The sequence below is a fragment of the Vespula pensylvanica genome, chromosome 8 (genome assembly GCF_014466175.1).
Source record: "Vespula pensylvanica isolate Volc-1 chromosome 8, ASM1446617v1, whole genome shotgun sequence".
Lineage (NCBI taxonomy): Eukaryota > Metazoa > Arthropoda > Insecta > Hymenoptera > Vespidae > Vespula > Vespula pensylvanica.
In genome coordinates this window covers 2,598,428-2,623,612 of record NC_057692.1, presented here as the reverse complement: position 1 = coordinate 2,623,612, position 25,185 = coordinate 2,598,428, and the positions used below count along the sequence as shown (strand labels likewise).

Sequence of the window (25,185 nt, the reverse complement as noted above, 5' to 3'; positions counted from 1 at the left end):
TGTATTGGCGAGATAATACAAAGGTCGATTCGCGATATAAAAGAACATTACATTTTCTTTCGCCGTTTCTTCTTCTTCTTCTTTTTCTTTTTCTTCTTCTTCTTTTCTATCTATTTTTTTCTATTTCTCTCTCTCTCTCTCTCTCTCTCTCTCTCTCTCTCTCTTTCTTTATTACGAAACATTGAATCGTTAGTTAGCTTACGTTTTCATCAAACTTTTATCATCTTACGATTAGAATGATCGATTAGAACGATCGTGATGCACATACACGCATATATACAGAGAACATTTATATTCCTTTTCGATAATAAAAATCCGAAAAACTTTTAAATGAAATAAACTCGAAGAAGTACACGAAGTTCTGCTTGTAAATTGGAGCTCATCCTATCGACGGCAAAATCGTTTTTCTCGTCCAGCACTGCCGCCCACCTACTTTCCTTTTTTTCCTATTCGATTCCATTTGGTTAATGGTATTTCTCGCAAAAAAAAGAAGAAAAAAGAAAAAAAAAGGAAGGAAAGAAAATTCGCGAAACTCGCTCGCGCGAAACGCTTTTGTGTAAAGCGGCTTAATCCAATCAACGAGCGAACAACGAGACGAACCACGCCGGTTCGCGCGTAGGCACCGGATCGTTCAAATATTGATAAATCGAATTATGAAACTTATTCGACGTATCCGTGGCTCGTATAGCCGATAAACCGTTCCCTCTACGACGAAAGAGAATAACGATTGGACACGAGCTTTCGCTCTAATGAATATCGTCGAGTTCGAAATCCGTTTTCCCATTAAATGTGGGTTGCGTCTTTTAAAAATTCATTACGCAAATTAATCGGCTCAATTCACTAGTAATTAGTGATTTTACTTTGCGAACGATCCCATGTTAAAGGCGATATTGTGTCGTTACTAATGATTACACGATTGTTAGTTCGATTACGCGAAAGAGTTAAATATTCTCTTTGTAATAAATACATTACAAATATTATTTGTATATTGCGAGTATACAAATATACATTATATATACATATCCGTATATAAATAATTAGTACAATAGATATAAATATTATTTTTATATTTGTAATACATATATATATATATATATATATATATATATATATATATATAATTATATTCTTTTACAACTATATGAACGTACATCGAACGTTATTTCAATGAAGTTGTTTCTCGAGTTTAAGTGGAATTACGCCAGATTTAAGATTTTCTATTATTTTTAATAATATAAGAATGTAGAAAACATTATGTTTGGCGTAATTCGAATTTTACATATACATTATCGTTTTATTATAAAAATTAATTTTAAAGGAATGTCATCGAAAGTAATATGTTGAAAAATGTATTTACATCAATTTATGTATAGTCCCGTAAAATCATTGAAACGTCGACAAATTTCAAATTGAATGTCCCCGTTGTCTTCCAGTTGTCCGATCGATATTTCACAGCTCGTATGACCTCATAAAAGTACGTCGAAAGATCGATGGCCGGTACGCCGTGTCCGCGGACGATTATTGCACAAATAATATCGTCGAAAAAATGGTCCTCCGTGCGAATTGGGAGAAAAAAAGCGAGAAGGAGAGAGAGAGAAGAGAAAGAGAGGAAAAATGACAAAAAGCTGCCAAGATATATGACCGGAAAGGATGAGAGGATAACATTTTATTCATTATATTTTTTTAAATTAAATGTTTTTAGCGTTTTTATTAAGAAAAAAATTACATATATTATGTTAATTTTACGCTGAAGGATTTCACGATTGCTCGATTCGTATAAAAAAAAAAAAAAAAAAAAAAAGAAAAGAAAAAAAATATCAATTATTAATAATCGCCGAATTTAATTGACGAAAGAACTGTCGATAAACCAAATTATTAAACAACTATATTAAAATTTTTTTTAGGCAACGAAGGAAAAAAGTTTCACTTTTCGGTGCCGTGTTACTAACTATTATAGTTAAAAGTTTCGTTAGAAGTAAAGTACGGAAGTGAAGCTGTTGAATTCTAACGAGGTTTCTATTCGTTGTGATATAATGATTACAAAGTTCGTTATAAAAGAAAAAATCTATAAAAAATAACTGAGAGAGCTGCAAAATGAGATTTTTCCGATATATAAATCTATTTTCGTATGAACGCATAACGTTTGCAACGTAATCGACCGAAGCAAAATTGACGTTCGACGAGAGAACAACGATTAACGAATAAAGTACTTGTCATTGGTAAATGTATATATCAATGAAATTGTTAAACGAATAGAAATAATTTCTATGTCATAGAAATATCAACTCCCTGTATAATTCGTATTAAGCTAATTATTTTCTTAAACTGACAATCTCACGTATATTAAACCAGAAAGTTATAATCGGGATTCCGGGTGACATCTAATCCCTTCATTATAATATACGCAACGTTATTAGAAACTAATTATACGAGGCACGTCAACTAGAGAAATATCGTTGGACGACGAAACATGAATTTCGTACTGCGTGTATACGAGATCAAAATTCGAGAGTATTAAAGTCGAATGTGATTTTGGGTTTGTTAACGAACAAATCCTATCAAGGAAATGACTCGCTAAAACCTTGATTCGTACCATACGTATATAACATACATTCGTACGTACGTACATATATATATACATATATATATATATATACACACACACACACACATGCGTATGTACGTGCGTACGTACGTTCATAGACAAATTCACGAAATTAACCTTTGCCTCTACCATTTATACGCGTACGTACATCGCTATAATACGAGAATAAATGAAAATTTTAATTTTCATTTGCTACTGACGAACGTAATAAATTGTTATTAATAAAATTTGTCGATCCTTAGAAATTTGATTGCGGAAGCTTGATACGATTTTTTCTGCATTTTAGAATCTCAGAGGGATTTCAAATTGTCGTTGATCATTTTATTTAATTCTTTCTTTTTTTTTTTAACGTTAGATTCTCTATATGAAGCGTACATTTGTCAAAGAAAATGTATCGAGATCGTATATATTCCTCGAAAGAATCAAATTTATCTGTAAAATTCGTAACGGTTCAATGTTCCTTATATCTTCTTACGTACATTCGAAGGCAAATCTCAAGAAAGTAGATCTCGCGAAATGATAAAAACGCCATGCTTCTTCGGTAAAGTATGCATCCATTTGATAGTCACAGATATCTTCGTGCTCGTATAAATTTGAGAGATCGGCCCTCTCATTCACACTCGCTCTGAATTGGGTGGAGCATCAGAAGATCCGTACCGAGGATTGGACGACTCGAAAGGCGCAAGTTTTGATGAAATACGTTCCCTCGAAGTAGAAACGCAAAGTAGGAAGTCTCCTTGAACGCGGCCACGAATAACGACTGAATATAGGCCGCGAGTGAAGGGAAAATGATGAAGATATCCCACATCTACGTGATAATGTCTATGTACGTCGATATTTTATATCCTTTTTCTCCTAGATACATGACTTTCTCTTTTTTACTTTTTTTTTTTTACAACTTAGAAAAGAAACTACAACGCATTTAATCGTCAATTTCCAAAAACCTCATAGATGTCTATATGTTTCCATGTTCCAACGTAAAAGTATTTGACAAAGTAATATCTCTTTTCGCAAAATACATGAAATTCCTATCATACCTATCATAATTTATTTTAAAAATACTCGTGGAAATAAATATAAATACATAAAAATACATATTGATCGGATCGCTCTTAATTCATTTACGAAATCTTTGTTGTGAAAATATTTATTGTAAAAATCAAATACAGACTAATTCGTTTCATTCGTTCTTTTTCATTTTTCTTTTTTTTTTAAGTTTATTTTTCAAACTTAATCATGGTTTAAATTGAATTAATGAGAATATTGGAAACATTTAATTCGTACGATCAATCGATATAATTCTGCAAATAATATAATAAAAGTGAAAGTGAATAAAATTAAAGTAGTGAAGATATAGACCAACTGGCTCAAATAACTGAATCCTATCAGTCGCTGCACGTACAGATAGATGTGAGAGTATCATGTGATCGCTTTGTAAAGAATTCCCTATGATTTGTCCTTTGTTCGGAAACGAAGTATTTTATCGAACGAAAGAAAATACGATTCTGTGCATCATACATATATACAAAATTCGTGAAAATTCATACAGCGATCCGTACCTTACAACAAAGAGAAGAAATAATCGAAAAATGAAAAAGGACTAAAAAGGAATATACAAGGTATGTACAAAATAACGGCCTTTCCGTTTTCTCAAAAAAAAAAAAAAAAAATAATAAAAAATAAAAAAAATAAATAACTAAAAAAGAAAAGAAAAGCAATCTTTGAAAAAATAAGCATCGTATAAACAAATTTTATTTTGAACTTTCGGCCTATTTTTATACATAATATCAGTAGATCCCTGGTTATACTACTAGTTATAAACCACCCTATATTATATATGTATATAGCTCTTTTCTCAAGTTCGTTTTTCCATAATCATAGTTCGAGCAACTTTATTCTCTCCCGTTGACACTAGCATCGTCGCCTACTTCTGCTGCTGTCATCTATTTTTCGATGGATATTACTTTCCTCGTGATTCGTTCTAAAGCACCCAACTCCTAAGGAACATGTTGAATGCATGTTCGATTACGTTTTCGATCATATTATACGGAATTTATAAAGTCACTTTGGCGAATATAATCACTCGAGGCAGCATCAAAGATATCTAAAGCATCATCGTTATTTCATGAAATATTGAAGAAGGAAACGGGAGGTCTGATATAACTGATAGAGAACTAAGTGGTAAAGACTATTATGGATCAGATACGTACTTCATCGCAAAGTTTTTACAACTTTTTTACGACGCATAAAATGGGACGTAATCTCGAAATATTGAAATTTTGAAAATTCTCTTTGAGGAAACGGCAAGTTAGATATATCATCTTGCAAGTAAAAATGATTTAACGATAAATTGAAGTAATTCAAAGTGGTATTATATTCGGACTCGTTAGTAAGTGATAAAATTTATTACGAACGTGTTCAATCGCATAACATGCGAGTAATGTTCGAAATATTATACAAAAAAGTATATTAAAATCTATTTCCTATTCGTATTTTCTAAATTAGAAATTTGACAGATGTAAATTTTACTAGCGTGACGAACATTTGATCTCTAATTGCTTGAAATTAATCGTAATATTTTACTTGGATGAATAACCAATCATTAAGGTAACATTCGGATATTCGATGATAACATCGTTAGAACGCACATCGATTTTCCGTTCTGATTGCTCATGGTAGAACGGCCGAGGTAGTTTGGTGTCCAAGCAACGTCGAGGTCACCGACTACGATATCTTGGACGCGTTTACGTTTCATAATTTCCGATGTGTGAACTCGATATCGATTTCCTTTAGGAGAACTAACCCAGACCTTTACGATACTCTCGTTTTATCGTGCTACGACTGCGTTACGTTCGTTGCGTTACGCTCTCTCTCTCTTTCTCTCTCTCTCTCTTTCTTTTCGGTGCCTTCTATTGACTCAGTTTTTACACTTTCAACAGCAACGGCAAAAGTGTGTCGTGCCGACTTGATAGAAAAACTTCACAAGTCTGATTGAAAAAGAAAAAGAAAGAGAAAATTAGTTTAGCAATTCAAACGACGACGGTGAAAAGTAAAGTCGCGTTTTATGTTTGGTAACATTCTGACCATATTTGGTACAAGTTCCTACCACATTTCGAGCACTCGTCACTTTTCAATTCTAATTTTTCTTATAGTAGATCTCGAGTATGTACTCATAAAGTGTATTTAATAATCTAACGACAAGATCTATCACGATAAAGTCATATCTTCGTTAATCGAACGATTAAAGATAGACGTTTCGAGATATCGCAATTTCACGTCTCACTCGAGTCCAACGTGTACCGCAGATCGATCGGAAACTCTGCTTTCATTAGATTCTAATTAAAAGCGGCTGTAACTTCTCCGTAGATTGAATTCAGCTTACTTCAGCCCTTACCGTAAGACTAAATTCTAAATTATTCGCATGGTTGTTCATTAACAGTCGGTATATCAAGATTTTTCTTCAAAATTAACATAACTGATGCGTAAATCGTATGCCGACATAACGCACGATGTCTGCGATCACGTACGCGCAAATTTTCTTGCTGATTTATGCAAATTATTGGTACGTCCGAGGTTAACATACCACGCCGCATGATCGTGAAACGTTTCTACGTAATATCCAAAGCCGTACGGGTGTACGCGCGTGTACAGAATAGAAGGATTTCATTAGCATCCACGATTAATTTTCAATAACGCTACTTGATCGCTAGCAGTCGAAATAATACAGTAGAAATAACGTTGTGCAAGTGAGCTAACGAGAAATTCATTCCCCGATTTGAAATACACGTACGAGGTTTCTTCGAAAATTTCTATGAAAGAAAATCTGTTAAATTTTTTTTTCGTAAAATAAACATTACGAAAAGAGGATCGAACGTTTTATCAATAGATAGATAGTAGAATTTATAGCAAATTTCAAAACCAGGTAATCATGTTAAATATATAAATATTTTATAGAATTTGTTAATTCATTGGATGACCTTAAAATGTTCGACATTAGACCCATATTCTTGCTTAAAGCTTCAAATTTGTCTTCATACATTGATAAAAAAAATAAATAAATAATAATTTGTTTTTGAAAGTAGAATTATTAATTTATTTGAGTGTTCAATGTGATTAAATGTTTTTATAAAGTCGAAATATTAAATATACTTCTATGAAATAGCAAACATTTTGGATAATTTTGTTAAAATCATCAAATAATAAAATTAACATAGTGACACGAATGGTTTTTAACGAAATAGAATTTTGTGCGATGCGTAGGGGAAAAAGGGAGAGTAGAGTAGCGAAGGTCATGGGAAGATCAGGTGTTAGGTCCGACTTTTATGACACGAAAATCAGTTTCCACGCGGACTCGCTGAAAGTTTCAACGGAAACGAGCCCCGACGGTCGTATCCATCACTGTCGTCGGCCTCGTTGCATTAAGCATAGACGACACAGAACGATAAATTCCGAACATTTTCTTTCGCATTTCCCATAGATCATAATTTGCGAGTTGAGTCTGGTTAATCCCACCGCGAGTTGAAATGATCAAGTATGGTTAACATAGAAAGAGTAAAGAAAAAAGAAAAATAAATAAATAAATAAAGAATAGGAGAAAAACTCACCTGATAGTTAATCACGAAGATCCGCTAACGATGTCCTCTTAATTTTAAACTCATGAGATTTGAAAATCACGCGTCTCGTCCTGTAACTCGCATCATCACTATGACCGGTATCACAAGCACCAGTATCACTAGTACCACAACCACCAACAACGACAAAGACGACGATGGCACTGAACGAGATTGGAACAACACTCGCGAACATTCACAGATCGATCTTTACACATCCAACGATGAGATAATAATCATCATGATACACGTTCACCGTTCTCGTTTGTATGCAAAATCCATAAAACAGGCATCTCTCAAGTCTTCTCGTAATGTTCCGAAAGAAATCCTCGTTCATAAATCGACAAGTTCGGTATAGAGTTCGTCGATCTAGAAAAGTGACGGAGCTGAAAAAGAAAATACGTTCAAGATTTCTTTAATCGTGTAAGTCTCGTCGGATCCATCGCATTTTTGTACACGTGAACGAGTCCCGTTTTGAGACGGACTTTTCTTCTCTCTAACAGAAAAAGAAAAGAGAAAAAGAGAAAGAGAAAGAGTGAGATAGAGAGAGAAAAGGAAAGAAATGATCAGGCTCTCCTCAACGTTTTATCAACACACACGTGACGACACGAGCTAGAACACACAGGAGAGCACTAATATCTTTGCACGCACGAATATCACGCACGGAAATACGCGATGAACGTCAGATGGAAAAAGAAGATACCTATGAGATAGGCATAGAACAAACGGAGTATCCGCGTATACGTGTGAGATATACAACAGCGTATATGGAATGAATGAACGAGCAGCGAGTGAATAGACAGACGAAGACAACGAGAGTGAGAACGAGAGAGTTAGTCAGTGAGTGAGTGAGTGAGTGAGTGAGTGAGTGAGTGAGCGAGTGAATGAGTGAGTAAGTGAGTAAGTGAGTGAGTGAGTGAGTGAGTGAGTGAGTGAGTGAGTGAACGAGTGAGTGAGCGAGTGAGCGAATGAGTGAGTGAGTGAGTGAATGAGTATGTGAGAGAGAGATAGAGAGAGAGAGAGGAGGGAGGACCAAGAAAAGGAGCGGCACAAGCGAGCCCGAACGGCGCCTCGAAGCTTGCGAGACGAACTACGGCACCGGAATGAAAAGCTCCGCAAGCTCTCGCGCACCGCGACGCCAGAGACTCCACTGGCCACCCCCGTTCGACAACGCCCCCCACCCCTTTCTCCACCTATCGTGCCGAGCGCGCCACGGTCGATTCTGCGGCTTACACTTCGGCCGGCGTGCGTGTTCGCTGGACCAGGGATGCTGCGAGAATCCTGACGAGATACGTGATACATACGATGGAACCAATGCTCAATGCGAAAACTTCGAGCCCCTGCATGACGAGATTACTTTCGTCGCGTGACGTGCAGGTACGCTTTCGTTTCCTTTGATTATTTTCTATTCTCTCTCTCTCTCTCTCTCTCCCTCTTCTGTTTTCTTTTTCTTTTTCTTTTTCTTTTTCCTTGTTTTTTTTTTTTTTAATTCACCTTTTTTCCTCTTTTACTTTAGTTAACGTGATTTCCTTTTTTCATTCTCGTTAAGATAGTATATGTTCGTTGAGATCAAGAAAGAGAATATTTCTCTTTTTCCTTCTTCTTTCTTTGTACTTTTTTTTACTTTGTTCTCCCTCTCTCTCTCTCTCTCTCTCTCTCTCTCTCTTTCTCTTATCTTTCTATCTTTCTATTTTTCTTTTCCTTGCTTTTCTTTGCTTCTTTTTTTTTCTTTTTTAATTCTTCTTCTTCTTTTTTGTTTTGTAGTGCAGCGAAGTGGAAATTTTTTTCCACAGGAGAATATAAATAAAAGTGAAAAGTATGTACGAGGTGAAAAGATGAAATCGATTTTAGCCGGCAGGCGTGTATCCACTGGACCGTTGATGTTGCGAGACGGAGATGTTCTTATCGATAGAGGGCAGTGCATCGTACTCAGCCTTTTACACTTTCGGTCGAAGTTTCGTAGGGTTAAAGATACATACTTCAATCTAGTTCTAGTGAAAATTTCAGGACTCGGGTTTGTTATTTCTTTTTTACACGTACATACTACGTTTCGTTTTTATTATCAATTTCTTCTTTTTTGTTTCTTAAGATACAGAATCTTAATTATAGAAGAAGATATAATAATCGTAAAAATATATTATATCATTTTCTTCTATTGTCTAGTCGTGTATTTTTTCTTTCGTTCGAAAATTCATTCAAATGCAAAAGTCAATCGAACATAAAGTTTCATGAATATTTTTTAGATTATTAATTTTGTCGAACTGATCAAAGTTCTTCGTCGTATATATATATATATATATATATATATATATATATATATATATACATATATATATACATACACAGATGTACGCACACACACACACACACACATATATATATATATACACAAATAAATTCAATGATGAAGAAAATAACGTTTGCTCGATGTCACTTCGGTTCAAGAGAAATTCTTTCGTTTATTGATGAGCGACAAAGATGTTCGAGTATTTAAACTTTCCGCCTCCTGTAACACGTATATGTATCTACTGTATGTATAGGTACTCGTATGATAAGCGCTTACAGTACTTGCGTACGGGTCTCCATATAACGTCGTACATAGGCGAGGCACGTTCTTCTTCAATGGATTTTCTACGGGAGTACGTATAGAAAACACGGTCTACCGAAAGATAAAATAAAATGAAGGAATTGATAGGAGAAAAAGTAGCAATACTTTTAACTTAAAATCACTCTTTTATATAAACGAACATGAAGACACATTTATAGAAGTAAAATCGAATATAGTTATATATGAAAATAAAAATATGACTTATTACGAATACTTTCTATCGATAGTTACTATTTCAATAAAAAAAAAAAGAAGAAAGAAGAGAAAAGAAAGAAAAAAGAAATTCTGGTAATTTTTAGCGAGATTTCTTTCCATCTCTCTTTCTCTCTCTTTTTCTATCTCTCTCTCTCTCTCTCTTGAATATTCAACGAAAGAGATGAGAGAATATCGAACACAGGAGAAGTCTGACAAAATCGCACAGCGTTCATCTCGGATTAAAGCAATCGTCTCAGATTAAAGTCGAGTATTCCTCAAAACCATCCTCTCACTTTCTCGAAATTGCAAGGTTACTATCCTGAAATACGCTACCGACATCATCAATGCGCTCTTGTCTTTCATGGAACTTGATCTGTAACAACCTATGAGTCTTTGCAAAAGAAAATTGACATAAAAAGAAAAAAGATCCGTATAGATAAGATAAGTACTTTTGTAGAAGATATCACGTTCGTGTTTTATAGTTTAATAAGACGTTCTCAGTAACCTTGAAACTTTCCAATGGTAATAAATAGTTTCCAAAATGTTTTTGCCATATGTACTTCGAGGCAATAATAGTGAATCGTATAATAAAACTATCTTTTTAAGGTTTTTTTTTTTTCATCGTTTTAAGGTTTAAATAAAATGAAAAACATTCGAGTTATTTGTTCTAATTAGTAAAGTACAGAATTAATCGTAAATAAACATAATCCGTATAATTGTTAATCGCGTTGATTTTATCTACTTATTTACATCTTAACTCTATTAATCTTGAAAAAAAAGAGTGTGCCGAATATTCCAAATTGATTATATGAAACACAGAAATGACATCGTAGAGAATAACAAAAATGGTGTCGTTGATAACACGTTGACGCACCCTGTCTGGAGCTTAACCCGGTCTCCAAAAGCTAGAGTGTCTGCAAGCTCCGAGGCTTACTCGCCGCGTTCACCGCGCAGACTCCACGAGATCCCGCGGAGAAAAGGATAGAGGCTATCGATTCAGTTCTACCAACGGAAGAAATTTTTTTAGTAATTTTAACTGGATACTATACGAGATCGATTCATAAAACATGATTTCATCCCTTTTTTCTTTCTTTTTTTCTAGCTCGTTTTGTCAGTGTATCAGCGTAAATAATAATATTTGATAATTCAATTTTGAATAATTTAATGCGTATCTTTCTTCTTCTCTCCTTTTTTTCTTTTCTTTTTTTTTTTTTTTTTTCTTTTAAAGTTCACACTTAACTGCGAAGACGAGATATCGACAAAAGAAACATTTCGTGCGAATTCATAAAATTCTATTCTCGGTAAAGTCAGTCACATACATTTAGAGCTGACGTCACGAAGAATGAAGTTACTCGAGCTACTCCAGCCGCTGAAAATTGAAGTGTCTCTGAAGAGGTTTACGACGGACTACTAATTGGCTGGACCAATTTCGGCAGATGTTTTCGGTAGCTCTTTACGTCGAGACTTCGCGGCTAAATATGCTCGTAAATGAGAGCTTTTACCCTCTCTTCTACCTATGCTCATCGTTTTTGCTCGATCGCGAATGAATTTTAAAGTACTTCCTGCATACATATATGTATACGCATACGCATGGATCTACGTGTGTATGACCCTTGAAAATGATTCTTTATTTAAATATTTTATTTCATATGATATATTTTCATCGAATATTTTAACATAAAAAGGTATCAGTTAAAACATTTCCAACATTTCCTTTCTCGATAAACAAGAGCGATTTCAAATAACGATTATTATGAATACATATGTATTTTCGTGATCGAGTTTTCGACGATTGAAATAAAATCATTACGAAATTATTTATCGTAGATTCTGATCACCATCGAAATGTCCATTCATTACCGCGAGACATAATTATGAAAATACGATGAAATTATCAAAAATGATTTGTAACAATTTATAAAGCGATTATACTTCAGAAAACTTCAAAAATTTCGCAATATGTTTTTCGTTGATTTTGAAAACTACAAAACTCGTCGTGGAATAATTTTTTGGTTTTTTTATCGAAAATGTTTCCACCTGTTGTTCGGCACTTTGCAATTCTCGTAGTCCAGAAAACTCACATAGTCGAGATTTCGTGCTTTTCCAGAAGGAACAAAAATTAGAGCATTTTTTTACCCTCTTTTTTTTTATCTTTTCCTTTTTTTTTTACATACTTTCTCTCCTTTTTTACCTCTATTTCTCTTCCTCTCTTTCTCTCCCTCTCTCTCTTTTCCCTTGACGTTGAAATTGTTCGATTGACGTCGGAAAATATTCGGAACGCTTTTTTCTCTCCTTGTAGCTTTTAGTAACGTTCCCCCACGAGGGAATCCCGTGTACGTGCGCTTTCACAGAGTGCTTCATTCGCCATAATTCAGCGAACCGAAACGGACCAAACGAAGCAGACTGGACGATATACTTGTCTGAATACGTGCTTCGCAGACTATCCTCTTTCTAGATTTCATTGTCATCCTCGAGAGCTTGAAATTCGATGGTATGTTCAAAGTATTTAATTCCTACCACCACCACCAATGAATTATTTGCTTTCCTACGAACAATAGATAGTTCTAAGAGAGGAATTAAACGATATTAATTATTATCGATATCGCAATCCGTCGATATTTTCGTGAAAATATTAGTGATAAGAGATCAAATGAAATAGTCTCGAATATCGAGTTCTATTTTTCTTCTTGTTTCTTTCTTTTTTTCTATCCAAATAAATCTTGTATCTTTTTATTTATGTACTGTTTAAATGGTTTGATATCTTGACTCGTTACTTTGTTACGTGAACGAAAGAGAATTGTTCTTAAAAGTCGAAATAATCGAAAAACCGGTAAGCGCGAAGTCACTCGGTGTGACGTGCATCGTTTCTATCATTGTTCGAAAGGTAGGGCAAAGGGAATTGACTAACGGTTACTTTCGCACGTTCGACCTTTTAACGTGCGGTCCAATGGGGAATAGGAAACTCCTGAATTGTCCTAAAGTGCTTTGGCACGGTTTAGCGAGAATCAGGCCCGTAACAGCTGTTGAACGGATTTATTCTTCCTGTCGGTCGTGTCGTATCGTCCGTTGAATTATTGAATCGGATAGCACTTTCCACGGAACGATTAAGTGACAGTTAACGAAACGATCCCGTGTGTTCTTTGTTATATCGTTCACGTAACTAAAATCCTTTTACTTTTTCGAATCAAGGATCATTTCGGTAAATAAATGGATTTCTTATAAACAAGTGTGCACTTACTATATTCAATAAATCTAATCAATGAGAAATTAAATTTATTTTATTTATTATGTTACGTATTACTACCTAATTCAATATTCATGATTAAATTTATTATATATTAAATGTATATTAAATGTGAAATCTGAAGATCACAAGGATTAATCGTGGCGAAGAATATCTTTTGGTATTAAAATATATATTAAAAATAAGATAGCAAATCAAATCTCAAGATACAAATGTAAGATGTAGAATATTAATTGATACAAACACGATGAACTATTTTTTTTACAATTTTACTAAAATCAAATTATTTATTGTTTTATTTTTAATAAATATACGCGTAGGCTAATTACGTATATTTCATATTTAATATACTTTTGTTGTTAGAACTAATATTATGAGCATGGCAACGAGAGAATTAAAATTAACAAAGAGTCGTATTATGCTCTTTACGATTCAATATGCGTGAAATTCAGAAATCGTTGTCGAAAAAAAGAAGAGAAAAACCGAGTTATTTCCCAACACGTCGCGATTCGTCTTATACCAAGCTCGAAGACGGATAAGAAGCCCAAAACTAGTCGAGGTCGTTTTCTAGTACGTACGCATACGCGCGCAACTTCGCTCCATGGCTCGGTACGTTCGTGCTACTTCAGAAAACCTTTCGATGCGACCTATTTCCGGTGAGGCGCGGTCTTGAAACGAGCTTGACGTATAAAAAAGAGAAGTGAGGAGAAAGAAGTAGAAGGTAAGAGAGAAAGAGAGGAAGAAGAAACGATAAAAGAAGCAAGAAATGGAAGTTGTGCTTTTTTCGAATCATTTCTAATTAAACGATGGCTCTTATTTAAGTCACATAAGATTAATCGTGTAAGAAGTTAATAATCATTATCTCGGTGAGACCAATGGAAAATGAAAAAAATTATGAGTAATAAAATTGCTGGAAGAAATCGAAGAAATTATGTCGAACATCGTGAAGATATATTTCAAAATGATCTCGCTTTTATACTCAACGTAGATATGAAAGAATTTTATTTATTTCGTACGATATTTTTATATATATCGTAAATATATATATTTTTTTAATGTAAGAAAGGATTAAATTTTAGATATTTTCTCAACGAGATTTTTCTGGACGGCGATGATCTCTAAGAAATATAAGCGAGATATATATCAACGATATATCAACGTAATCGTTACGATCATTCGTATGCGTTTAAGGAACGATTCTTAAATTTATAAAGAGAAAAAATCCTTTATTAAGTTGAACTTACATTTAACAAGTTGATTGTAAATATTTGATAAAAATAACTCGACATTCTCCCTTCAAATGAGAAGTTATAATATCCTTCGGCAATTTAGTTTTCGTCCGAAAAATATAAAACAAAAGTTGTATTCGAGAGATTTCGGTAAATAATGTAAAGCAAAAACAACGTAAATGCACGAAAAATAAAATATTGGTTCCACAGGAATAAATATTTCATACATCTATCAAATTTACTTTCATATTAAATTTAACGTGTTTTTGTTTATTCTGTTGGTCGATATCGCAAAAACAGTTAAAGAAGTTCCTAATTCTCTACGCATTTTCATCTTCGTGTTCTTCATACAGCGAGCGACATTGCATTATTGAATTATTAAAATCCTGCAAAAGTAAAAAAGTTTTCTTTTTTCTATCCCTCTTTCTATTTGTCTTTTATACTTTTAACAATTACTATGATGAAACTTTCTTTACAATTGTAAAAAATAAGAACTTGACAAAACTTGAAGAAGTAAAAAAGAGATCGAGAATCAAAAAACAAAAAAAGAAATAGGAAAAAATAGGACGAATCGAGATCTCTGTTCTTCCTTTTTTTTTTTCTTTCTTTCGAAGAAATCTCTCGTGCAACGAACTATCGGTAAAATTCTGACAAAAATGCTAGACGAATGAGCTCGCACAATGAAGCTTCCGGTACGTGCGCAAAGTCTCGTGTATCTATCTTCTCGTAACGTGCTAAACGCGTAGAAAGATATTCGAATGCGTACTTTTCCGAACGCTGGCACGTATCTGAAAACACGGGCGCCAGGTTGGAGCCAAAGATATGAATTTTAGGCGTCGTGCCAATCCCACAGATAGCCATGTCTTTTTCTACGCTTCTACGTTAAAACGTTTCGGCCGTGGACTTCTTTCTGACGCGAGAACACGTCTGTCAACGGCGCCGTTAAGCATTCGCACTTCACATCGGTTGAATTTCAAAACTGATCTTCGTAGAAGAACCCGATGAAAAAGGAACTCCATCTTCCGTCCGATTCGTTCCTTCCGAGTTCTCGAGAACGTCAGGACATTGATGTAAAAATGATATTCATAAAATAGGAGACACTATTTTTTTTCTCCACTTTAGAGTCTTAACAAAATAAAATAAATAACAATGTGATATTAACTTCGAAAATCGTTCGATACTAATTATTGCATCCGAATGATTGAATCGTTTAAACTTTGATATTTTGAGAAACTCATATATCCATACTGTTTTTTATTTACGAGATTCATTTTGATTTATTAATTAATTATTATTGTTTTCCAATAATTCTTTCATTTGAGAACATAAACTTGCTGCAATCCGTCAACTTTTTACAACATCGATATAAGATAAAATTCGATATAAGATAAAAAGAAAGAACTCTTCGATTTCTACGCGTAATTTTTATCCAATGAAACTTTTTAAATCGATAGAGCTAATTCGTTTAATAATTCCTAATAAATTTTTGAACGTAAATGTGAGCACGGCTTAAAATCGAACAAATTTATCAACATTGATCGATAGCTTCCCTACGGATTAATTTAGGTGGAACAAAAAGCAATTTCATTATCGATATTATCTCTAGATAGAGTCTTTAAAACGAACAATGAAGTACAGGATGTATTGTAACAGCTGATACGATCGAGTAGATAGAATGCGATAGTGCGTAAAAAATATCAGTGGAGAAAACAAATTAGGAATGTCGAAAGTATATTTTCCTACTGTTTCATTGATCTTATAAAAAATGTTAGAAGTATACTAAAATATATAAATCGTAAGGATTCATCCTTTTTATATTATCGACTTTATGCAAAAAAACGAAAGAAAAGTTTACATAAAGATTCGTTAAATTCGATAATCCCTAAATGAAAGCTTAAGTACACAAGACTTTGACCGTTTAATCCATGGTTTATTTTATTAAAAATCTTAAGAAAAAAGTTCTAACATCTATTATCTATCGAAATCAGAGCGACACATCACGGTAATATTAAAGCGAATATGATTGGATAGTCGAAATTTTTTTTTCGTGAAATTTAACAAAAAATTAAATCGTTGCACATACGTATATTGCATTGCATAGTAAATAATATCAATTACCATTATCCTGTAATTCTACAAACACAATTAAGAATTAGAAATAGATAATATTTCTCGAAGATAGACTTTTCCTCGTAGAGAAGTTTTATTCTATATTTGTGACTTATTCCTGTAGAATATCATCTGTATCATTTATTACCAGATAGCATGAGTAATACTTATTAAGTGTCCCTTTTTCTCTCATGGACAGAGACGTACACGTTTTGGGGGATTTCTGTTGACGCACACAAACGTAGATATCAGTCGCTTTAATCCATGGCGCAGTCTAGACTCTAGAGTATGTGGCAACGAACACGCTGGGTCGCCGTCACGAAAAGAAGCCGAGCTATACGCCGTCTTTCTCAGGGGGTTGGGGTTTTCGCGTGCATCGAGGCCACAATAATCCCCTCCGGAAGATGAATCACCCTGTCGGCCGTCTCTCAAGACGCGCTACAGACGATGCTGATGGCAAGATGGAAGCGAATGAAAGGAGCAAGGAAAGCTGCTCCACAGGCGGCTCCTTCTTTCTCTCTTTTCTCACTCACCTGTTCCTCCAATACATTTACCTTCTCCTTCGATCTTAACCCTGGACTGCAGAGAAAGAAGGAGAAGGAGAGAAAATAGAACTATGGTGGTCCTTCGTCTTTCACACTTTCTTGCAACTAAGAAATGACAAGAAAACGAACGGAAGTGTTACCTGGTAGAATTTCAACGGGCTTTGCAAAAAGAAGGCAATAGATTATATAGGATGAACCATTTACAAAAAGAACCCTTAATTATCTTGAGTTTCTATGGATATAAAAAAAAGAATTCATAATTTGTATACTCATCCCGGAAAGTTTTTCTTTCATACTCTCTATAAATTATATCAATGCTCAGGTGGTCCAATTTAAATGACTTACATTGTACATCTGCATACTCTACGAGTTTCCTATTGAAATTCATCAAGATTGAAAATGGCCGAGTGCTTTCATTCCAATGATTCACTTTATGTAAATGTTCTGACGATGTTACGAACTCGCAATATCACGTTGCAATAACCGTAGCGCGATAGCAACAGTGATGTGTACCTGAATGATTAGACTAATTTATTTGGTTAGAGATATACCGAGCAAGGATGATCTAATTTTCTACGTTTTCATTTTACGCTCCACGTATTTAATATTACTTTGTATATGTTGCTAATATTAAAAAATTGCTTTTGTCAATTGACTCGTTTCTAAATAATAGTATAAAGTATGATTTTAGTTATCGATCCAAAAAAGATAAAGAAAAATAAATAAATAAAAAATATCGATTGTGAGTGTTTAAGGATTAACTTGAAAAAAAAATCTAATGATACGTTGGATATCCTAAAAGGAATTCCTCGAACTCGTTCGATGGCGGAAACAGCAGCAAGAAATAAAAGAAACAACGAAGAGACAATCAAGTTCGAGTAAGTTCGCTAAAGCGAGCTCCATGGAAGGCAGCCAACAAAATTCTCAACATAAGTCGAGTACCGTTACGGATGAGATCGTTCGGGTGAGCTACCACTAGATGCGCTGGAAGGATGTTTACACCTGAAACTTGCTGGCACGATCTTTCGAACGATACTTTAGTACTCATACAAATGATCCTGGAAGAAAATCTATTACCTTCAATGTAAAAAATCACCAATGCTTTTTCCCAAATATCTAACAACTATAGATACAAATAGATTTCGATTACAATTAATCGTAAAAAGGAAAAAAATAAAATAAAGGAATTGTTAATATTCCGACATCTACTTTTTAATATCAACGTAAAAATGATCTACGACATCAGAAAAAATTTTTTCATTTCTTTTGATTGGGATAATTGTATCAATCAATTGTAGACAATCAATTAATTCGAATAATATTAATACACGATATAAATCGTTCGGGTTGAAAAACATTGATAATTTTTTATCTTTAATATCATCGAAGAAAGGAAGCATCGAAAAGGAAACAAACGGCGAGATTGTCTAATACGATTTCATATTCTCTTTTCTGATTATCTTTCTTTCTCTCTTTCTTTTTCCCTGTCTGTCTGTCTGTCTCTATTTCTTTCTTTCTCTCGTGGGAATCAAAGGAGAAACGCAAAGATAATGGTTTAGAAACGATCGTTAAATACGAACGTGCTGTGAGATTCACTCTAGAGAGTGAATTGAACGCGTCGCCAGCTTCGTTTATCTTCGCGATGCTAGGAAAACTGAAAGAGTGAGAATGAAAGAGGAAAGAAGAAGAAAAAGAAAAAGAAGAAGAAGAAGAAGAAGAAGAAGAATAAGAAGAAGAAGAAGAAGAAGAAGATGGAAAAAAAGAAAAAAGGAAGGAGAGAAAAAGAAAAAAGGGTTCGTGGGTGGGGGTGGTGGGATAGGGGGTCAAAGAGAGAAAAAGAAAGAAAGAGAAAGAAAGAGTGTGTGTGTGTGAGAGAGAGAGAGAGAGAGAGAGAGAGAGAGAATGTTGAGGCGAAGAAATTGAATTTGATGCGGAAGGTGAAATGAATTTTTGCGAACGGAGCAGTTTGTAAAAGAACGTGACAAAGCGAAAGGAGAGTAAAAGATAGAAGTACAAGGGAGTATATAAGTATAACTGCTCGATTGGAAAAAGCAGTACTCATCGTAGAAAACGGGAAGTGGTGAAATTAGATTTCATATAACGGATGCTTGAAACTTATTAGAAGCTACATAAGTAGCGAACACATTCGGTTTAGAGAAAGGAAAGAGACATTTCCATTATGCGATAATAGTTACGATATGTGCAAGTAAAAAAGAAAGGACAGTAGTAAATATGTTTTGTAAATTAATTTATAAAAGTAAAAAAAGTATTATAATGTAAACAAAGAGAAAAAAACTTCGATCGAAAGCATTTTTTTTCTTTTCTTTTTCGTACATTTTTTCTCTTTTTTTTTTGTTTATTATACTTTATTTCTTAAAACCTTGGACAAAACGAACGAGATATATCGATATTATTCGATTTTATAAAATCTATTGTAGCACAATTTTTTCAAATAATTAATATTGAATGATAATATAGAGTTATAAAGTTTCTCTTTCGTATAACGTTCAATAAGATCTCACGATTAAAATTGTTTATAAAGTAATAAGAACTTTTTGCAGAAAGTTATTAACGTTTGATTGATATTCTCTCTTTTCATGATCTCCTTCGTCTGAATGGCGGCTTTCGTTAACTTTTTCTACAATTCCATCGTCATTAATCTCGTCCAACGTATCATTAATCATACAAAAGCTTTATACGATAAAGTGCGATGATCGATAGCGGAAGAAACTATGAAAATATTTCTTTCCTTTGTCTATATGCAATATCATTCATATGGTCTAGGTCATATCGTTCATTAAAAACAAAAATGCATTAGAATATGATTACATATCATGAAATTTTCAACTTACAGAGAGAATTATATTAACAATATTTATATAACAATAACAATCTATTTATTAGTATTTATCAGTTACTTACTTTAGTATTTATCAGAATTAATAAAGAATTGATAAATTCTAAATTGTTTTTTCCAACCCCCTGTAATGCAATTCGTTATGCCTATAAAAAACTTATATTACGTAAAAGTTATAATATTATTTACACTATTAGATATAATTATATCGTATAGAGTATATGAAGCTTGAGAAGCATTAAAAACTTTGAATATAAAAGTAACAATTAAGTTTAAGTAGCTATAAAATGAAATAAAACATAAAATAATATAGACATATAATTGTCTGACTTTAAATTTACATTAAACTTTATAGTGGGTTAATAAGAACGCTGTTATGATAAGATCTCTTTATATTAGAACTTATATATGTATATTTTTTTCTTTTTATTAGTACTTATAAATCTTGACGTACGAGATATTTAGAGACGTTAATGATCGCGAAAGTTCTAAAATAAAGTTCTGAAGCAGAACACCGATTATCAGACGACAGAGTTCTATTAGCAAACTGTACGGCAATGTAAAACCTTGATAGGTAAAGAGAAAGAGAAAGAATAAAAGATGGGATAGGATAGAATAGGAAAGCTTTTCTAGCGGCTCTCGTCGAGACTAGACATCTCGCGCGATGAAAATATTACCCAAGATTTCATTATAGATAGACGACGTGAACCCCGTGCCACTGGATTGCCGTCGTTCGCTCATTCTTTCATTCTTTTCTTTCTTTTTTTCCCCTTTCCCTTTCCCTTTCCCTTTTCCTTTCTTTCTTTCATTCTTTCCGTTACTCGACATCCCTCCTTTCCATCCCGTTTCGGTCCGCGGCTGACCCCGCTCTTTAAAATTCCCTTCCTCTCTCCCTCTCTCCTTCCTCAAACATCCCTTTAATCCTCCTTACGAGAGATTTACCGAGCACTTTATAAATTATAAAACTAGGCCGCACGGGAAGGAAACCTGACTAGTAATCCTACATATTTTAAATCTTTTTTTTTCCTCTCCTCCATTTTTCTTTTCTTTTCATCTTTTCTCTTTTTATTTCTTTGTTGATTTTTTTTTCTCTTTTACCTTACGAATTATATTCAAAGCAGAAACTTGCTTGTAGAAAGATGCCAAGTGGGGATAACATTTTATATCGGTGTGTATAATGCACACTGTCTATTACTTTCAGATACTAAAATCTGTATACAAAAAGGTAGGGACGTCAAATTTATAGCGGAAACTTGTTTTAACTCAATTTTCTTTTCTTTGCTCTTTCTTTTTTCTTTTCTTTTCTTTTCTTTTCTCTTCTTTTCTCGTTTTCTTGAATTAAGTTCATATCATTTTCGGAAATAATCGCTTCAACAATGGAAATGAATCTTATGCTAATTTCTATTTCTGTAATTCGCGTCACAGTATCGTAAAATTTTCTATTCCCTCTTCTCCCCCCGTGATTTTCAAAATAAATAACTCTTGATACTAAATACGATTTGTTTACTTGGAATATAATACTATTTAAAAAAAATATTATCGGAACGAAGTGCACTGGAAGAGTTATCACGCAACGCGATCACTTGTCATTTTTCTCGCATTTTTCATGCTACCTACATATATATATATATATATATATATATATGTATATGTATATATATATATATACGTACATACGTATGTACGTTACAACGAATGCAAATGCGCACCTGTACGTTTCTGTCTGGCAAAGGCCATAAGTTTTTCCACGGGTTACCCAAATCGTTTTCATAACGCACGACTCGTGAACCCGTTACCGCATTTTCGCGGAGAAAAGAATTACCGTCGGTGTAAACACATATCCGTTTTACAAATGCCTCTACCGTCGTAACTCATACCATACTCTATTTCACTGTGTTACGAAAATCGAATTGTGCCGTAATCCTGCGTGTTGATCTACGTCTATGACTTTAATGGATTTTAATGGAATTTAACGACTAATTTTTACGTTTTAGATTATAAAAGGACCTTATTAAAATATATATATATATATATTTATAAATGTATACAAATATTGTATATCAAATTTCATATTATATATCAAATATTAACACGTTTACTGGTACTCGGTTTTACCTATACAATATTTGTCTGAGCAATAATGAGGATAAAGTTTGGTGTAAGCAATATAATATTGAAATCTGTTACATGCTTGTTTACCAAAATTACGAGAGACGGTAAATATATCTATGTATCTAATTATGCAAAATTCGCATAGAGCAGTGAACGTGTCAACATTGTCATCGATTTACATTCAAAGATGTAACGATATGATATACAAATTGGGATATAATTAATATATCATTATAATAATTATAATAATATTACTTATTATATATAGATAATATATAGATTAACATATAGATTACTATATAGATTAATATATTATGTCACATTACTATACTTTTAATATAATAAGTTTTTCTATTCAGTTTGATTATTCATCGTTATGAATGATCAAAAAACGAAAACTGAACGATTACGTACGTTTCGTTCTATTCATTTTTTTATTTTGTTTTTCTTAAAAATTGTTTTTGCTATGATCCGTAAAGAAAATGATCGTTCAAATGTTTTTATCATATCGACGGAAAGAGATAAAGCAATGGACGATAAAAACGACCATATAATGTCGGTAATTGTAATGTCATTGTAAAAAGAGAACTCTATCCCCTCTCCTGTTATTGCATTTGACAGCTATCTGACATTTATTAAGTTTTTTATCCGTCGCTTAAACTGGCTCTACCCTTTTCTCTTTCTCTCTTTGCTGCCGTATTTAATTAGCTTTTTTTTTCTCTTTTTTCTCTTAATGGTAGCTCGCGGTTATATCTCGTTTAGCTCAGACTGAGCCATAAGTTTCGGTTCTTAAGCGACAAGAACGTTTATTAAAACTTCCTCATTCGGTACGAATTAAACGCGTTTCCCGTGGAAAAATATTTGAAATTTAATATTACTACGTTAAAAGTACGTATAAAAGTCAGATTATAAAATGTGATCAACTTCATTCATTTCATAAATTTATTACGATACAATGGTAAAAGACGAATATTTACGAAATTATGTAGCTAACGATAAAGAGTAATATGGAGTTGCGTATGCGCAACAGCAACGAAAATTACTGCGTTCTGAACGAACGATATTGACGATGAGTAGCCGCCTAAACGGTGTATCTGTTTAGATGAGCAAACGCCGTCGTGTAATATACGTTTGCAGGAGACAGCTCTCGAATAATACTAACAATCTGCATACAGCATATAAATATTATTCTATGACGATTCAGATTACTCTCCGTTTACGTTTACATATCGTTGAACATGTTATTCCACTGATGATACGATTTTTCTTCCCAGTAATGAAAATTATGAATGATTATTATTTTATCGATTTTATATAATATATTATTTAGTATATTGTATATAATTATATCAAATATTTCTTTATCTTTATTTCCTTCACCTAAATCATCTAAATAAATTGAAAACGAGAGGCAAACTAATGGTAAAAAAAACGACAATAAAAATCTATTCACCCTCCAGCCTCGCCCTCCCTCCCACTACTTCGCACGAGAAACTTATCATCGTATTTCGGACATGTTGAAAGCTGGAGAGTGAATAATCCCGCGTTCTCGGTCTGAACCAATTAATAAATTTGTACCGGGTGGCTGCCCGTAGGACAAAGTGCCTCTGTCTATTTCAGAAGGGGCCCCTATTGTTTCCAAGACAATGCGAGCTACTTGGCAGTTAGACTACATTGTGCTGTCCGAAGGGCCTGCAGTACACTCCGGGACCACGATGTCAGATTAATTAGATTTCGAAGTGGATGTATCTATGATGGGTTTCTTGTGATACTCTAGAGAAAGAAAGAGAGAGAGAGAGAGAGAGAGAGAGAGAGAGAGAGAGAGAGAGAGAGAGAGAGAGAGAAAACAAACAAACAAAGCTTCTTCATCCGTCTTTTTCTTGTCTTGCTTTGTACCATTAACAAATCTTTTTGAATTAAACGACGAAAGGTCAAAGAGTATATACTGCGTTTTAAATATCCAACAATATTTCATGTTTATATACACAGAATGTTACGACATTGTAAACAAGATCCATATATATTATACATATTACATCTCTCTTGTTTCTATGTAAATAAACATTCTGATTGGTTCTATTTCTCCGATCGATATAATATCTGCCTCTCGGACACGTCCTTGTAAAATGAAGTTGTTGAAATGAAAATTTACAAAAAGTTGTGATAAAACGCCATAAACGAAGAGAAAACTTCCTTATAAAACTGATATCGTTTAAATATTCAGTTTTTCAGAAAAAAAAAAGGACAAAAAGACAAACGAATCGAACGACGCTTGTACCCGAACTTTCCCATTAATAATAAAATGCATTTAATATAGAAATATTGGCACTTTGAATCGTATTCTTGTCAAAGACACAAAGCATTGATCGTTCATTTCTAGCTCAATCGATCGAATCCAGCAACATCGATAGACAGCAGCTATATATATGCTTTCGGCCGAATTCTCTCTACCAATGTGCCGGATCGATCTCGCTTTCACGCCTTGCTATTTCGTCCGTGAAGCATAAAGGTCGAAGCGCAGGCAATTGCGCGGCACGTAAACGTTTCATGGGTATATGTATATGACCGTTCGCTGGCTAACAAGCACGCCTATACGAGCGCGTCTAACGAAATCTGTCGGCAGTGTCTAATTAGAAGAGAACGCTTGAAGGCGAGTTTACTGCACCGTTTAATGATGCACCTTACGTATGCCGTCTTTGTCGTTTCGCGTTCATTCTACATTGAACGTACACGACCATAATTTACCGAGATACTGGACTCATTAAGATAGAGAGAGACAAAGAATGTGTTTTTTATTTTTTTTTGTCTTTTTTTTTTTATATATAAAAATAACATTTTTCTCTTTTCGAGAATTTTCATTGGTCCAAGTTTTCTTATCTTCGAATATCTTTATGTGAATATAAAAAAAAAAAAACAAAATAATCATCTCTCAAAAATACATAAATATTGTATAAAGGAATTACTTTCTTAGAGAGGCGAAAGCTTATCGCAACGATTTTTTTTTTTTTAAATTAAATATAGATATTTGTGTATTAATTAATGATAAGTATGATTATTCGATGGTATGAGAT

At 33.6% G+C, this 25,185-nt stretch overlaps 1 long non-coding RNA gene across 4 annotated transcripts in view; it reads right to left on the bottom strand.

The window, feature by feature from the left end:
* The window catches only part of LOC122631391, a 64,165-nt gene extending 55,785 nt beyond the window's left edge, over window positions 1-8,380 (bottom strand). For 2 of the 4 annotated variants that reach the window (XR_006327697.1, XR_006327698.1), the window contains exons 1-2: window positions 7,813-8,380; window positions 7,210-7,601 (exon numbers count right to left, since the gene is read on the bottom strand). This is a non-coding gene — a long non-coding RNA (uncharacterized LOC122631391). The remainder of the gene's footprint in view (window positions 1-7,209; window positions 7,602-7,812) is intronic. The other 2 variants (XR_006327695.1, XR_006327696.1) reach the window with 2 other exon arrangements.
* Between the last annotated feature and the right edge of the window lie 16,805 nt (window positions 8,381-25,185).